At 38.8% G+C, this 19,124-nt stretch overlaps 1 protein-coding gene across 4 annotated transcripts in view; it reads right to left on the bottom strand.

Moving 5' to 3' along the window:
- The window catches only part of lrfn5a (leucine rich repeat and fibronectin type III domain containing 5a), a 259,011-nt gene that overhangs the window by 128,352 nt on the left and 111,535 nt on the right, over nucleotides 1–19,124 (bottom strand). Inside the window, exon 2 of one of the 4 annotated variants that reach the window (XM_088087411.1) lies at nucleotides 3,212–3,261. The exons of the other annotated variants lie outside the window; for them this stretch is intronic. The gene's annotated coding sequence lies outside the window, so the exon portion shown is untranslated. The remainder of the gene's footprint in view (nucleotides 1–3,211; nucleotides 3,262–19,124) is intronic. 4 annotated transcript variants of the gene reach the window in all.

Raw genomic sequence — 19,124 nt, 5'->3', positions numbered from 1 at the left:
TTCAGTCAGGACCTTTCCTGTGTCACCCTGGGCTCCAGCTGTAACAAATGGCCACATGTTGGTGCATCATCAACATTTTATCCAATCAGCTACTTGAAAATAACATCAGGAGCATGAAACAGATTCACTACAGTTCAGGGGCTTTGGGATACAACAATATTGTATTTAGTGTATGCTATATTGTTAGAGATCTTTGGAATGCACCATGAAGAAATAAATAAAACATCATGAGATAATTTTACACTAAATATAGATATTAAACTTAAACTTATTTCTCTTTTAGACTTAAACTGACATTCCGACTGCTTTCATCTTTCACTCTTCAAATGACTATTCAAAAGCTTTCAGCATTTACATGCCAGCGGACATTTTAACTGCAATCCTTTCTTTGTTAACTGACATCATCTCCTTTCAGGATTACCTCCTCCACCTCAGTTTTGGACCTTCACTTTCCATTTTCTATTTAAATGATGTTGGTCAAGAACATCTTGAACACATCTTTATGCCGATGATACATTTGTTTATTTTTGTAGGAGAACAGTCGCCCTGGCATTTGAACATCTGTGGTCTGCATTTGACACCATTTAGTTGACCTGTCCCACCTCAGACTAAGGATGCAAATTTATCAGGTACACATCTGTATCAGCCAATATTTGCTTTTTATGACTGCCATCAGCCTTTCAGAAAATAACATGACTTTCAGTGATGGCAGTGGTTGATGTTTTTCTGTTGTATCACTTGAATTTTGTGCAGGCTAAAAGGCAGGGTTCCAAACTAACGCTGTTCTGCCATAACAGAGATCTTCCCTTTGACACGTTTCAGACAAGAGGACAAGGCAAACTCACAACTGATGCATCAGGGGAGGCACCTTGTATTTATCCTGACAATGCTGCATTTCCAGCAAAGATACTGGAAGAAGTAGAGCTACTAAATGTTAGCTTTTAGCAGCTGCTAGCCAGAACAAACTGTTGAGGCAGCTTTGAGCTACATTATGCATTCATTTAAAAATGAATTTTATGAAAAGGTATATTATATTGTTATCAGGATGTTTTTAAATTGAATCCTGTAAAATTTAGCTTTAGGCAAAACAAATTGAATAAGGGAGGGAGAAATATGTTGATGTTTTCACTGCATGTAATAGGTATTACAAAGGGAATCATGTGTAATTTTATATCATATTAAGGCTGTCTAAGCTCATTCATTCATTCATTGTCCATAACCGCTTGTCCTCGCAAGCGTCGCGGGGGGCTGGAGCCAATCCCAGCTGTCATCGGGCAGAAGGCGGACAGGTCGCCAGACTATCGCAGGGCCGACACATATAGACAGACAACCTTTCAAGCTCACAGTCACACCTAAGGGCAATTTAGAGTCACTAACCAACCTGACCTGCATGTCTTTGGACTGTGGGAGGAAGCCGGAGACGCTGTCTAAGCTGTTATTTTAAAAAAAATTCAATATGTCCTCATTCAAAGAAAGCGTAATGAAGGGCTGACTATTTTTTTTTTTTAGGTTTTTAAAATCAAGATCTTTTTTTTTCTTTTTCTGGAGACGATGCAAATAAACAACAACAAAAACAAAGCAAACAACAACAGCAAGCATCTGTATCTGTATCAGCCATAGGCCAAATTATTATTTTCAACATTGGTATTGGTCCAGAATTTCACAATCAGTGCACACAGGAAAAAACTAAGGCCATGTTTTATTCCAGCAAAAAAAAAAAGGCGCCAGCTGCTCTTCCCTGCATCATGTCTTCACGAGGCACCCCTATTGAGATGGTGACTACAATTATTTCGGCACAAATGATGAAAGCCTCCTTATTAAATTTTATATTTATCATCTTTTTAGACTTATTTTTTAGAAACATATCCTGTTTCCCTTTCAGTGCCAGGAAATGGCTTGTTGGTGCCACTTTCTTGCCTGTCCTGTACTCACTCCCTCCATCTGTTGGATGCTGTCTATCACAGAGCTCAGAGATCCATAATGGGTTGTAAACCCGTCACATACTGTTCTACTCCATATTTGTCAGCTGGTCATCGTAATCCATGCTTTATCAAAAGACCCCTTGCGATAAAAATAAGCCTCTCATTTACTTGACACCACGCTACTATTTTTTTTCTACTATTTTTGGCCCAGCTAGAATTTGGTCTAATGTAAAGCAAGACAGATATGTCATAAATGAATGCAAATCACTTATTGTAGTACTGTAAGGTCTGTCTGCCCATGTGACTGGCTGCCAGCTGTGGAGCTGATGACTGAGGGATGAAATTGAGGAAGAAGATTAGAAAAGCTGATAATGAACTTCTTACAGGGTCTTTTAAAGCTTCCCGGGCTCTTTTACTCTCTCTCACTCCCTCTTTCTCTTGCACTTTACGTCATTGTCTTTCTCTTCCCTTGATCTGTTGAATAAATGATGAAATTCAATCTCGCTCCAAAGTCACTCGACTATTTTGGTTCTCTCCCTTTTTCAGCCTGTGTTACTGTCTGCCGCTCTTATCTGTGCAATTGAAAAGGGTGAGATAGCAAGGTTTTTCCTACAATTGTTTGTCCTGTAATCTCTTGAATAACGTTTGTTTTTCCTTGTCTTCCTCCTGGTAATTGCTACAAGTAGCACAACAAGACTACACAACTGCTGTTTCTTTTCTAAAACCTTTCATTGCTTGCGTAAAACATCCTGTGTTCACTTTAATAAAGGTGCAACTTGCACAGAACTCTGAGATAATAAACCTTCAGTTTCTCTTCAAAAAGGGACTGCTTGTAGTTTACAGAGATCAGCAAAGCTACACTATCAGTTCCAAAGCAATCAGTTATGTGTGTTCTAGAAAGACAAGGACAAGAAAAAAATCTAAGAAATCATAGCAGACTACAGTGTAAACTGCATATTGACACACACAACTGTCTCCAAAACGGGGCAGTTGACAGATACTATTATTTATGATAAAGTTATTAAACTAATCACTTAACAGCACACACAATATTTAACATTATTTGTTGCATTATTTTAATCACCCCAGCTCCATCAAAAGTACTTTTAAAATAACCCCAAAGACCTCGCACCTATCACATCTTCTATAATTAAGAATTTCAGAAACAATTAAAACAGTGTGGTCAAACAAGCAGCCAGCCTACAATATGAATGTATTTTTTGACCATCAACAGCTGGCGGTAGGTGACAGTTGACCTCAAAATCAAATATACACATTTTTTCTCTTACCTGCAGTGCTAATCATCAGTGTAGATCGTTTTGGTGTGAGTTACTGAGTGCTGATGGTACAAAGGTAGAAGAGGGTAGGAGGTAGAAGATAGATTTATTAGTCATTTTTTAAACAAAGTTGAAAAAACAGAATTACATGTAGGACTAAATGGCACTCAGCCTGTGGTGCTAAGAGCAACAGTGATGTCTCTTTCCAGAAATCAAGACCCAGTTACTCAAGATAATCCACAGATCTACCAAACTTCACTTCACATGGACGAGAAGCTCATGCTCATGTTGGCGCAAGATGTAATCAATGATGGCATCCTCCTCAGGTGAGCTGTAACTTTAGCTCACTCAGTGTTGCTAGGTGAGCTAGCAGTAGATGCATGGCTCCCTTTCTATGGTTGGGAGATGTGGTTCGGTAAAAAGGAAATTGTTTCTACATAAAGCTGCTCACAGCAAAGTGTGTGGATCATGTTGATTAAGCAGGTCGCTTTGAGCACTACAAGCCAAGTGCCATCTAGTTCCATTATTTTCAAAAGAAGCCAGAAATCTCTACAGCTGATGTTTCCAAAACTCACACCAACAAAATCTAGATTGATAAATAACACAACATGTAAAGGGGAAAAAAAAATTGTTTTATTTAAAGTTAGGCCTGTTGACTGATCACAGCACACTAAAAGTCTCATCCTCACAATGAAACTCCCTCCAAATCTTCCTGAATAAATGCTAAGCAGTGGTTAACATTAGCAAACCAGCTAAGAAGACACAACATGCACATAAGATAACTTTAAAGTTACTTGAGGCATATCGCTCACATGACCACCAAATTTAAGCTTAACAAATGTGTTACTGTACTGTTCAAACAATAATTCAATACAGACAGTTGTTTCATCAAAACTGAACCTTTTAACATCATATACAATAAGTTCCCTGCAACTTTTTTGATAAAATTCAGTGAAAATTTAAATTAAAAAAAAAAAGAATGAATAGAAATAGCTCCCTGGGGTTAAACAAAGTCAAAGTTCCTCCCGTGCTGACACTCCCTTTTCATATATTGCAGGTTGCTTTCCCTGTTGTTGGTTGAGTGTAATATGCATGCTTTTTCATTCATTTATTTGTATTGGTGATCATTTATTATCAATAAATTGCCAATACAGATAATCGACAAAATGCCAAATATCGGCCCCCATAATCAGCCAGGTCGATAATCTGTCAACTCCTTTATATTGTAAGTGAAAGCAGCAACAACCTATGGATGTCGTTATGTTCTGCCACTGTGCTACAGTACCAGTCAGTCCCACTGCAGCACAGAAAACCACAGTTTGCAGCTGATAAAGCACCCAATGTCACTAGTTACTATTTCTTATACTGGATAAAGCATCTGGATTGTCTGCTGTTAAAGAAGTACTAAAGCAGCACTGCTTTACTAGTCGAACACAAAAGAAGTGCCATGCTTGGATCTGATAAAGCGTATCTGTGTGGAAAGCAGCACAGATGCTGCAGCTAAGCCGCTGCTGGTTGTGGATTTTACCGGATAAACTCTTCCCCTTCAGGTGGCAAAAACACGCCCCCACGTCAGAGAAAGACCCTGATTTCCAAAGCGTCTGGCTTTCTACAGATAAGCAGTGTCATGAATTTTGACGGCTAAAGAGTTGTTTTATTTATTCATTTTGGTCTATTAAATATTTTTACACCCTGTGGGTTTTTAGACATGGTTTAGTAGATGATGGCATGCTGTGTTCTTTTATCTAAAATCTCCTGAGGACCTTCTCTGTCATCGCTACTGCTAATACAATCTAATACCCCACTGTCCTTGTCAATCCATCTGTCTGTCTCTTTCTTTGTATCACCCACTCTCCATCACCATCACTCCTTCTCTGTCCTCTTATCTGATGGAGTGAATAATTCATGTCTATTCTTCAAGGAGGCTCTTTGTTCTCTCCCCTAGTGTTTTCTTTGAAGCACTCGGGATTGTGTGCATGTGTGCATGTGCAGTGTTTGTGTGGCTGAATGAAGTGCAACTCATTCTGGATTCTCCACTTACACTCTATTTACACACACATTCGCTCTTACACGCACACACACAAACAGAGACACGAGGCAATCGACACAGTCACGGCATATTTCCGAAAACATTCTCTTGTTCCTGCATCTTTTTTTTTTTTTTGTTCTTAGCGTTCCGACATCTCTCAGACAAGAGAGAAAAATCAAGAGTGTGAATTCTGTGTGCTTGTAAATATGCGTGTCTTTTGTTTATGTCTTGCTGAATGTGCTTGCCTGTATTGTTGTTTGCAAATGTGAGTGTGTATTGTTAGATAGAATTTGTAGCGTGAAAGTGTAAAAGTGTGAATTTTAGTGTTTGCATTCTGCAGAGCATGTCTAAGTGAGTGTGTGATGTGTCGGAGTAAATGTGTGTTTATCTGTGCATGTGAGAAACCATCTCCGATTACCATTTTTATCAGTATTCACCACAACACTTGAACACAATGCCGAGTGTGTATAAGTGTGTATTATTGAAGATGAGAGATCATTATAGTTTGGCACTATGTAGACCCTCTGTTCTGAATGCTGATGTAATCGCTCTGTCTTTCGCTCTCTCTGTCTTTGTCTCTCTCTCTCTCTCTCTCTTTCTCTCTCCCCCTGTTCTTTCACTTACTCTATGTGTCAAACACACACACAAACCTCAATACCTCATACATTCAACATATCAACTGGAGTAAAAAGGAAGAAGTGTTACTTAAGGAGTAATGTAACTATGGTGTGTGTCTTGCATGCAGATTTTCAAACTAATTGTTCCTTTAGAGAGTTATTACAGGCATACATACATATATATACAAAGACATACATAGACACTATGCAGTTACTGTAACGTAACACTAATAACATCATCCCGAAAGTGCATTGTCTCCAGTAAATCCCTTGTGCATGTGCAAGCCATTTGAAACCAGCAGTAAAACTGCAGACTGCATATAAAGAAGTATCTAGTCACTTCACATAAAGTGTATGGTTACATCAATTCAATTCATCAATTCTGACATGATGAAAAAAGGGGTGCAAAAAAACAAGTCAGTATCACACCCAGTGTCTCTCATTCTGATGCTGCTATGATATTGAATAATGTGTTTTTGCATGACATTATGATGCCACAGCAACGATGACCTTTGACTTTTTGTCATCATTTTATTATTATTATGTCATATTAAAAATGTTGTGAAAATGTTGTCATAATAAGAGTACAAATTACTGAGTTATGGCGAAACATGTTTTGTGAGGTCAAAATGAACTTTGACCTTGCACAGCATGCACCAACAGAGCTCAGTCTCTGGTCTCTACTGGTAGAACAGGCAGCATAGCTGAAAGACAGGGTGACACCTAGTGGTGAAGTTACAGGACTGTAAACAGCCGGTGGCCAGCAACAGCAGAGAGAGATCGTGAGAGGATGACATCTTTTCTACATCTAACTTGATTAATTGAGGATCTATTTTGACCAAACTGGAGCTGGTGACTGTTGGAACAGTGGACTTACAAACTAGATTACTAGCAAGCATAACCAAGACAGTTTGGATGAGTTTCACATTTTTTCTGTCTAGTTTGAATGACGCGTGTTTTATGATGAGCTAACAAGGAAATTAAGCATCGTCAGTCCTCTGTGACCGAGAGAAAGTTGAATTCAGAAGGTTTACATTTGCATTTCTCTGTTTAATACGGGAGGTAATTGTAAAAACACTGCTTTTCTGAATATTTTATGGATTTTGATTGTATATTTATATGTCTGAAAAGCTGAAAATAAGTACTGAATTAGATGTCAAGGGTAGGGTACACATTTATACCATCATATAGTGTATATCCTGTGAAATTTTAGAAAGGTATGAAGATATGAAATCTTAAGATACCACCGAAGGCTTATTCACATAAGATCGGTGGCTCTTGGTTTTATGCATTGCTAAAGTTGAGTCTTATGGGAGTACAGAGCCTCCTTGGGCCTGAGCCTTATACTTGAGGAGGTGCAAAAGTCACGTGTTGTTTTTATTGCCAATTGATTCTATGCATTTCTGAGTAATATCTTACCTACCAACATTCCTAGTTGCTTTTTTTTTTTTTTTACACTTTATCATCATAACCAGCATGTTTGTCATTTCCCACTTCACCAAAGATGATCACGGAGGCAACAGATCAAAGGTCGTGAGAGAACAGAATAATTTCTTCAAAGACTGAACCACGTCAGCCGCATTGGATGAAAATCAAACAAAATTAAATATAGACCCAAATTCCTCTTTGATATTGTCATGACGGGCAGAACTGGTCAAGGTCCAAATCACAGGCCACAACAAGAGGAATGAAACATAACAGCAGCTGTGAATGTGTCTATGCTCATGTTAAATGTATTTCCAAACCAACTCCATCAATTTGGATTTAAACAGTAGCTAGCAGCTGCGGAGGCAGTGCTGGCAGTCGGATGAACTAACAGGAGCTTTAACAAGTAAACTGTCAAACAAGCAATCCGTGGTGTTAACAAAGAAATTAAGAATTCAGCCGAGTTTGTTTGACAGTGTCACACCTTAGCTAACACGATGGCTTGGTGCCATCATTATGTCTTTATTCCTGCTGCTGCAGCTTCTGAATTGGACTTTGGTGTATAGTTTCCCTGCAGCTTCTCACTCATTTCAAAGAGTAATAAATAATCCCATCCCAAGACAAGTTGAGTTTGTCTCTGTTTCCATCTGTCTCTCTGTCTTGCAGGCACCGTTTCCCAAAGTATGATGTGCATCAAATATGGCGGCCTTATGACTAAGGCAAGTGTAGTAATCCACATACATATGGAGCTCGCCAAGCACACCAAGGGGCCCAAGGCAATCATCAAGTGTCCTCGTCCACCACACAAAAGGTTGAGTTAATTTCTGTTCTGCTGATTGGAATCACAGCCACTCCACCAGTCTACGGCCTGGAGGCAAAATTAATATTCATACCAGTTTAGACCCTGGTCATGAATATTTATAATGGTTAACACCAGATATGCAAATGGCCAGCCAACCCAGATGGCTTCAGACCGCGACATAATGATCACACGCACACACGCATGCATGCACAAACACACCCGTGAAGAAACAAGCAAACACACACTGTGAGAGCTTTCTTTCTAAAGGCAAAGACAACATGTGTCACATATCAGACAGACAAAGTAGAGACAGGGGAGAGATTAGAAACGGGCGCAGAATTTAACGCTGCCAAAATACTTAAGAGGGGAAATTATTTTGACACCAACAGAATGTGCCACTACGAGGACAAGTTTACTCAACAAACACTTACATGTTGATACGCCAGGAAAGAAAAAAATGAGGGTAAATAAATAGCTTTAAATGTAATCCATGCATGTTTAATGAAGTCTAGTATCAGTACTCAACAGTGGCTTATAGCAAGATTAAAGCTGGTCCTTGAGGACTGCTGGCACTGTTGTGTTGCTGATACCTTTCCCAGGTTCCTGAAATACAAGGACGTGTGAAAAAGTGATCAGATTGAAGAAGATTAAAGCTATAATAATAATAATAATAAGGTAGATTAATGATACATTTCCCCTACACAATGCTCCTGGAATTCAAACAGGGTCTTGAAAGAATTTAAGTTGGAATGAGACACTTTACTACGATAATGCCATCTCTCATACACAGAGCAGCATTCGCTTAGATTCTCTGTCCTTTTTTGCCTTCATACCGGTTTGCATAGGCAAATACAGAAAAGGTCCACACAATAGGCAAAACAACTCAAAGTAAGGGGCACAGCCCTGCTAACAGCTCTGTCAGACTGTACTTAGCAGCACAGGAGGGACTAAGTCATTGTTTTGCAAGTCACAAGTCTCAAGCCTTTGCACTCATGTCCCAAGTCAAGTCCAATATCTAGACAGTCAAGTCTCAAGTCAAGACTGACAAGTCCAAAGTCTTGAACCTTGAGTGTCGATCCTAAACAAGTCACAAAATGCTCATCGATTAAACGTTGTTAAATTGAATCTCAATGGATCTAAGGAATCAAGCATTAACTTGCTGGAAACAGATAACATACTGTAGATGTAAGTTGATACACAATGAAGGGAAATGAATTGATCTGTGACACACTTTTCAAATAATATACTTTTTAATCGTTGGGCTTGGGAGAAGGTATTTTCAAGTTTTAAGGCTAAAGTCCAAATGAAGTCAAGAGACATTGCTGTTAAAGTCTGAGTCAAGTTGCAGTTATTTTTATTTTATTGTTTGTTTTTTTATTCATTTTATTGGGGATCTTTTTGTCCTCAGCAGTTTGTCACTCGCATAATGGTTAACTGATCTGTCAGTCTGTTCACAGCTGATCAGATCAGATCAATGGAAGAGAGCAACCAAGTTTCACATTCAATGCGCCTGCTGTTCTGCTGCTCCATTTCTGCCCAAAGTGTGCTCTGTGCTCTGACAGTGTGGAGCTATAAATAACTGGTATATATATTCTAACAGTTCTCCTAATGAATGGTCCATCTCCAAAAATAGAAAATCTATTTGTGGCAAAAAATTTTAATCATGGCGGACTGCCACAAATAAAAGACTGTGCGCAAAACCCTAAGTTGCATCCCCTGTTGGTTATCCTTTACACACTCCCACAGTTCTCAACTTTACATCAAACAAAACTCTTCACATTTGTAAAACTGAGATGTTGCATGAGTTTGATGTAGTGCTTCTCCTTTAACACCCTGATCAATAAAATCTCATTGAGTTCATGTTTATATGCCAATATATTGATATCCCTAATGCTAATCAAAAGGGCACAATAAAATCCATTACAGTTATCCTCAGATGAGTGGAAATGTTGCACAGTGCTGATACAGGGCTAGAGTAAAGCCAACTATTTAAAGTCTGACAATGACAATTTAGTATATCACATTATCATGCTAAAATCAGCTTAATAGAACCACTAACAAAACCAAAATTCACTTTGTATTGAAACCAGTTATACTTGAGGATTTTCCTTTCCATTTAGTCCTTATGATCAAACACACTCTTTCCTCTCACCTCCCACACACACACACACACACACTGGCACAAACCCTGACTGGATACTGTAAGCACAATCAGATATTTCCTTTGAGCCAAAGCCTTGCTAACAAGCTTATCTTGCCACATACTGTGTGTGTGCGTGTATGTGCATTTGTATGTGGTTTTGTGCATGCTTGTTAATGCATTACACATGACACATCTAATATGAACGCACACACATGGCGCTGTGCTTGTGTTCTGGTGCAGAATTAAGGCCAACTTGCCTGTTGTCTTTAAGCTCGACTTTACTGACCCCAGATCACACACTGTGTCACTGTCAGCTCTCAATGAATTAGTCTTCTCTATATAACAACACTGTATCAGGTAGATAATTACGCATCCTCAAATGACATCTGTGAGACACATTGCTGAACGGCCTTGAATGCAGTAACATTGCTTTAACTGCACAGTGAAATCTATTTTAGTTTGAGCAGGAATTAACAGAAATGCTCAAGGAAGTTGTGCATTTTGCAGTGATGTGTCTGATGAAAACAGCTGCAGTAGCATCACATTTGTTTTAGTGTGCAGTCAGAATGAGGTCATGCTGAGGGACAAAGCTCAACTGGGTCACAGGCTGTGACTCACTTCATGCTGCAATATACCTGGACTCAGTAAAACCCACCCCGAGCAGAAAGGTCTCAGCACAGAGCGCTCTCTGACGCCGGCTGCTGTGCATTTATTATTGCCAGGCAATTTTATTTAAACTTGCAACTGCTGGTGTGTTGACCAAATATATAGAGCAGCAAATATGCACTGCTAGTCCTAACTTCTGCACACTTTATTTGTTATGACCCATCGCTTGATATGGACTGAATTTACATCAGCAGATAATGAGATTTCAGTTTGAATATCAAAAGGACAGGCCAGTCCCCTCCTCCAGAATAACCTTCCTGTTGATATCAGACAGTCTGACTCTTTTCAGTCCAAACCTTAAACTCATCTTTTTGCTTTACCTCACTGTGAAATGCTTATTCTTTGATTAGTTCAGACCTTGTACCTGTTAAGAGCAGGTCAGTCTCGGTCTAAATTAATCTATTAAGCCTAGAATTTATATTCCATGTTTGTCCTGCTGAAGAGAATACTGAAAAATCTAACTATAGCATGTCTCCTCCTAGCTTTGTATACTCACACTTATTAATTTGCTCTTGTGGAGCTTGAATGTGCATAGGTGCAAGTTACCCTGTGTATAGATTAATGCTGTATATTTCTGTGTCATATTGTCTGTGTTTTTATTAGGTTTTTTACACTAACTGCAACACACACTGCCCTCTAGGACAAATAATAAATTGAACTGAAGTGAAGCAAAAACACTTACAGTGATCACGTCTCTCTGTCAAAGTGATCTCTAAAAGCAGATCATTTTTTTGAACCTAGCTTTCTTTTTCATGCAGATTACCATCTAATCTAAATTTGCATAATTATTACATTAATATAAAATCACGAAAGACAGCGTCACTAATTACTATTTGCTGCATCAGCTGGAGCAGGCTTGCCTCGCAGTTTCTAGAACACAATGTTTTCTCTCTTGTTAAATCGCTCAGCCAGCCTATGTTAACTTTGAAACTGTTCTCTCCAAGGCTGGCTGCCAATTCTGTCTCTTCCCTCACCAAGTGCCCGGTCAAGGTGGCATTACGTGACCGGGCATTATCAATCCACTCAACAATGGCAGCTTCAACTACCGGTGCTTTCCTCGTCCGCATTCTCTTCTCTGTCTCCATCACTAGCAGCCATAAGCTTCGAGGAAACTGCGTTTTTCATTGAGCTTGAAGCAGACAGGATACCACAGTAAAGTAAAAAGAAAAAATAGAATTACCTTAGTTTTAATTTTCCCACATTTGTAGTCATGTTGAATTTTGAAAAGTAACTGATAAATATCTCAAAAAGTATGCTTGCTGTTAAACAATGAAATTATTTTTTAAAAAAATGAAAGTGTTAAATAAATTTGGGACTCTCAGTTGTTGTGGTGGTAGAATGAGTGCTTAGTTGTTGTTACACTGCCCCCCCGACCCATCCAGAAGTCCACAGAGCACAGAGACACTAGGTATTGTAAAATGAATGTCTCACAATGCCGAGTCTATCTCTCGTAAATGTGCCGACTCATTGTGTGGTGCTGGTAAATGGTTGAGTCATGCTTTGGCTTTAGTTCCCAGAGGGCAGCTGCGGTAATGTTGTACATCCTTTTATCGGCCCACTTGCAGAGCTTGTGTGTGTGTGTGTATGTGTGTGTGTGTGTGTGTGTGTGTGTGTGTGTGTGTGTGTGTGTGTGTGTGCAGATACTTGCCTACATAAGTAGATGTTTTGCGTGCATGCTGTACTTGATATCTGCAGTCTGTGGAAGCTCACACACAAGCTCTCGCACTATGTTTAACACTGTTTGTGTTTTATGAATCCACACTCTACTACTCTCTGCGTCTTATCCATTAATCACTGTGTATTCATCCGTTTCTGCACAGCAACGCACAACACACTGCTGATACTGTTAGATAAGCAGATTGTAAGTCATAATGTCAGGCTAAAAGGGCTACTCCACCAATTTTCAGCCTGAATTTGATCATTCTGACATGGGCAAAGCCTTTATCTGCATCTATATTTGCCACAGTTTTGTTATTCTGTATGCCTGGAACATTCTGCATTCCTTGTTGGCACTCCAGACTAATAAAACATTTTGTTTGCACAGTAGTGGGGGAGGTTGATGTAGCCCAGAGACAATGGTGGGTACTTATAGAGCATATGGACAAAAGCAAATATAACTTACATTTAACAACTCACTCTGGAAATGACAGCTCATTAGCAGGGACAAACAGGCCCTGAGGGTACAGATGGGCACACACACACACACACACACACACACACACACACACACACACACACACACACACACACTCTGTTCCTTTAGTGTATTCCATTAAATTACAGAGAGACAATACATGTTATTTCTTTAGAAAGATAAAATAGAAAAAAATAAGTTAACAATTTGCTTTATACACATGCCTGCTACCCAGTTAATTGCACTCAACCACCTCCTCTTTTCTTAAAATAACTGACAGTGTTTCCCACAGAATGACAGTGTATATGATGTGGTAGCAGTCGGTAAAGTGGGGTTCTGTTTTTTATATCTCTATTTTTTTTACATCTTTTAAATGCGTATGTGTCGTTTTGTATCATTCCTGTCGAAATCTAGTTTGTGGAGTTTGAGTTGGAGGGTGGAAAATTAATCTGTCAATCTGATCAGAGTCAATGGGATCAATGGATGAATGAGGAGAGCAGCTGCTACAGACAATAAACGGTTAAGTTTCACTTGGGCCTGACGCCTTAGTGCTCTGTCTATGCCCGGAGTATGCTCTGCACTTCAACATTGTTGTGAATGGTATACATATTCCAACAGCACTCCAGTCTACCTCCAAAAATCTAAAATCAGTACATGGTGGTAGATGTTTTAATCATGACAGGCCACCACAGATAAATGTGTGGGAAAACCTGCATAGGGTATCTTTAGTTCCTAATTTTGAAAATGGACACAGTCTATTAAAAATATATATATTTTATAGCATCTTTTTAGCATCCTACTTTAAACAATAGTCACCAGATTAAACAGATTTAAAGGAATAATGTAGCCTAATCTAGAAACAGGTCAAAGTTCAAACTGTGCTGTACACCACATGAAGCAAATGAATATATCTGCTGTTGTCTTGTCATCAGGGACAAAGGGATAAAACAGGGATAGATTACTAAACCGACTGAGGAAACCTCTCAGCACAGCCTGTGATATGACTATTAACAGTTTTGAATGGACAGTCAAATCCCTTCTCCTTACTTTGAAGATATCACAACAAAGGGTCCATCATGATACCATTCTGTGTGTGTGTGTGTGTGTGTGTGTGTGTGTGTGTGTGTGTGTGTGTGTGTGTTAGGAAGAACCAAACCTCTGAGGCATGTTTGTGCAGGGGCTCCTCTCATAGGCCTTGACACTAATAGTGTTACAAAAAAAAAAACAGGATACCCAAGGAAACTGTTGCCACCAGGATGATTAGAGTCAAGTTGTTTCAAGTGCTATATTTGGGAGTCATTACTGGGATTAAAGTGGTCCATCCCTGAATCCACCAGCAGTATTTTACTTTGATATTTCATTCTCTTATCTGAAAGTATGTCGCAGGGATTCATCCTCAAACAAATAGCTCAGTTTTACCTCCATTCAACCTCCTCATGCCTTGCTGTTCAGTCCCCCTGCAGTGGCTTTATTTTACTAAGACATAATTAACTGGGTTGCTTAATATCAGTGTCCTCTACATTCCCTAAATTTACTGGCAAATGCCTCCAACCATATCTATATCCTTCGGCCAAATATATCAAGCCATTAGATTTTGGAGTGTTTGTTGGTGAGAAGCTGCTTGCTGAGCTTAGGTTAGTGCCAAGTAGAAAGAATAAAATAAAATAAAATAAAATAAATACTGCCAACAGCTTGGATTAGCTGGCTGCTTTTTATAGTATTTGGTGTAAAAGCTAGCTAAGTGCAGTGATTTGGAAGTGATCCCTGCTTGTAAAGCAGATGGCTAAACCTTAACTAGCCAGAGCAAACAGCCTGCAGGAGAACTGTTTTAAAAGCAAAGACAAATAAAATAGCATTATTGATGATGTGTAAGTTTTAAACAGAGCATTAAAATGAAATAAATAAATAATAACAATATTGATATGTATGTGTGTAAACAACATATAAATATTTTTAGATCAGAATTTAGCAACAAAAAAAAACGTATTTTAGTAATTGTAAATGTTAGTGAACAATCATTTTCCAAAAAAAAAAAAAAAAAAAAAACTTCAAAGTTATCTTGTCCTTCAAATTGGAGCATTAGGCTAATGGCCATTATCCTTATGGCTCTGTTGACACTGAACACTGCAGAGAGAGAGGGACAAATGTCAGAGACTACTTAAAGGAGATTTGTCTATTAGTGGTTGTCAGTATGGACCCTAAGATAATATCACAAAAAACTGAAAAAAATATTTCATTATTAATTTCTAATTCTGCATAAACTCTCTCTCTCTCTCTGTCTCTCATTAAATGAAAATAATTTAAAAAATATTTAAAAGCATAGAATATATACAACTATAAAATACAGTAGTAGTAAATCAATTTGTTCAGACTCCTTTTCAAAAGAAAAAAAATCCAAAAACATTGAGTTGTTGTTTTATTCCACCTGAACCTGTGCGCTCTCTGCCATTTCACAGCTATTCTTCCCAGTGTAATGTGAATCCCTCAGAATCCCACCCACACATGCACAGACATGCACATATTTTGACAGGCTGTGATGTTGCTATGGCTATCGCACATTCACACATATATGAAGTTTTATGTCAAGCTTCATGTAGGCTTTACATTATAACAGACTGGTTCTATCCATATCACATTCCAGACTGCAGCCTTGGCCTAAAAAAAACATTTTTCCACACTAGAGAAGTCAATCCCAAACCTAACTTCTCTACCTTGGAGCTGGCAGAAATGATGCTTTCAGCTGGCAGATATTATGCATTCAGTATGACATCATCAAGTCTAGATGTTGTCAAAATCACAATATGATTATTTTTGTAATCATCTTAAAAGTTATGATGGTACTATCACAAACTGTATTATGTGGCACACCGTTATTGTCTATCTGTTTGAGAGGGAACAGAACAGAATGGAACAGAAAGGTATGGTGAAAATAATATTTTTACTGTGTTGAATGGGACCACCAGCATAGCACTTGAAAGAATGAGAAAAACATTCAACCTTGAACGGTTATTCCGGTTATTACTAAAATGGTTTGCGGTTGATCGATATGTGCACTGATAAACGGCTAACACATGAAATTTGATGACCACAAATCTGATAAGTCCTCAAGCCACAAAAAAACTGCTTTGGCAGCATTTCCGACAATCAATGTCTATTATGCTACAATAACATTTTCATTCTAGGATAAATTTCCTTTTTAATATCCTAGCTGCTAATAAGACTGAAATATAATATGGGTTTATCTATTGTTAACATATGGTGAGTTTAATGAGACACACTGTATTTCATACATGAAAGGTAGAGGCAACACATATGGAGGTGAAGTAAATTGCTTCCACATCACAACGAGTCATACCCTGCTTATGGATTTAATTGAAATCCAAAATAACTGACTAAAAATAACCGACACACCTTTGATGTAACCCGTTGAGTTTGGATCATTCGAATAGACTCTCTGATGAAATAAGGTCTACTGAATGGCAACCTATACAGTGCTGAACCAGAACATGCACCCATAGCTAACGCCTGCTGTGTAGCGTTAATCTGTGTGTGAACAGATGGCATGTGCTAACAAGCTAGGCTAAATGTAGCTACTGTTGGCATGGACCAAGACTGATCTCTGACTTCCTGATCCCAAGCCTCTTAATTAAATGCACCGTTTAATCTATTCAGTTTTCAGTCCCTCTGCTGCTCCAAAAAAACAACACCGGTCATCACTGGTGACCTGCTTGTCCTGGTGATTAGGACATCACACTATTGAACCAATTAGAATGACAGAAAGCCTTCAATTTACAGGCAGAGTTGTTAAGAGGTGATCATTGTAGCAACCAATGATTATATCGATATTTTATCGATATTAAATAGTGAAGATGGCAACACTTTTGTTTTGATCAAAGTGCCTCTACAAGATCCTAGGGTAGACTGTGCCATCTCTGGAAATATTGATGGACCCATAACTGAGTATATACAGGTGCATAAAACAAGGATACATGCTTTCAATGGACGTTTACACAAAATATCATAAAAATTACAATGGAAACTGCCAGAGATCCATGTATCATGCGATGGCCAAGATCCGATATAAATCCTAGGGTTATACTGATCCTCTTGGTATTCAGTTGCTGTCCATGGTCCTGAAATGTTCAAGCTTCAAGCTGTGCCTGCACTCTGTAGCTGTCCATGGTCCTGATATATCTACCACACACTGTACTGCATACTTCAAGCTGTGTGTTGATGAAAAATGTACATCTGGCAGTGCATGCACACTGTAGCTGTCCATGGTGCCAAAAAAGCCTATTTCAGGCTCTGTACCAGGCCCGCAGGAAGTGCGCCACGCTCTGAAGCAAAAGTTACATAGTGGCCGAAAGTGGAATTACACCGTCATGTGATGCACACTGGCCCAGAAAGACTTTTCCCAATTTGCTTAACATTGGGAAAGAGAACTTCTTAAATAACTGGATATTTTTTTTGAGAAATGTTTACTTTTCAGAATTCATTTTTAACAGCCATTATTAAAAACAATAAGTCCTAATGCCATCAAATGCGCCATTTTCCAAATATAGAGGTATTTCTCCAGACATAAAATGAACGCACATCGGATCCGCGGGACTCCATCACGTGCACATGCATGTAACTCTCGAAATCCCTGACAGGCTTCGTGCCGGCCATAGTAATGGAGATTTTTAAACAATAATTACTCATTTTGACCATTTTACAACACATCCATACTCTGTTGGCTGTAAATCCTCTAATATGGTAGTCTTACTGTGTCTGTACCATATACCGTATATACAGCCTACAGTCTGTATTCAAACAACCGGTTATCAGTAAGCAGTGCAGAGCACTAGTGAAAGTTATTAAACGGTACTGAAAGTAGCATTCACTTAAAGTTGAGATGTGTAATAATACACGGGGCAATATTACAAGGTACCAACTTTTATTACCTTTTTTTGGGCACAACACTGTTTGATTCGGTTAATTTGATTGCTCTGTATTATCTGTATAAACCATAGACTGCAGCCTACATAAAGATAGACTTATCCCTGCTATGCTTAAGTGAAGCTAAAATATCCTGGATACGGCTGCTTCCATCTTGCGCTGGTGATGTAATTCAGAGCCAAAGTCAGCAGCGATATCCACGGTGGGGAGTTCCCGCCAAAACACCCGTCCAAACCAGTTAAATTAAATACCGTAATAAAACTGAACTTATCAGAAGAACGATTACTTGAACAAACATCAGGGTGATGAGAACTACTGTCAGTGTGTTTGAGAAAAATGTATTTGGCTCTCTTGGTTTTTAGTTTGGCCTATGTCCCATTCACTAACATGGAGGGGCAGGCTTCATGACCTATACTGCAGCCAGACACCAGGGGGCGAAGTTACACTTTGGGGGAAAAGCCATGTTGTCCATCTTCATATACAGTCTATGGTCAAACGTGTTTACCCCTCCATGGTGCTCTAAATGCCTACTTTAAGCTATATATGCATAAAGTAGCTGTCCACAGTCATGAAATGTCTATTTATTTCTCTTCTTGCATGCTGTCATTGTCCATGGTCCTGAAATGTCTACTTCAAGCTGTATTTTTATACTGTAGCTATTTGTGGTGCTTAATAATCCTCCAGCATTTATTTGGCCAAATCCGGTGGCATTTTTGCAAAAACGTAACAACTAATTGTTCCCTAAAATATAAACAAAGAAAAAGTCCAAGAGATCCAGAGCAGTAGGATGGTGTGACAGCAAGTGTTGTTTTTGCTTTGTCCTTAAGCACATCAGATTTGAAATGGAGCAATGCCTTTGAGGTTAATGTGCTGACTCATGGCTTTAATTTGAGTGTTTACATCGAAATCTAATGAACAGTCTAAAAGTTGCAGCCTTTTTCATACATGGTCCCCCATCCACTTAAAAAGGTCCCCCGAGGGGTCTTAGTCCTACACAATGCACTCAATATCAATGCGATCAAGACCAAACACACTTAAGGCAAGTCAGCACTTTAGCCTTATGTTATTTTTTTTTTTTAATATTTTCTTTCAAGGATATCCAGTTATCCTCCTTTTCTGTTGTAGCATTCCCAGTATATTCTCTTGATTTATAATTTTGTGTTATCTTTAT

Source organism: Plectropomus leopardus, chromosome 14 (assembly GCF_026936395.1).
Source record: "Plectropomus leopardus strain MGB_pleo_1.0 chromosome 14, ASM2693639v1, whole genome shotgun sequence".
NCBI lineage: Eukaryota > Metazoa > Chordata > Actinopteri > Perciformes > Serranidae > Plectropomus > Plectropomus leopardus.
The sequence above is the reverse complement of the archived record's forward strand: the minus strand, read 5'-3'. Positions and strand labels throughout refer to the sequence as shown.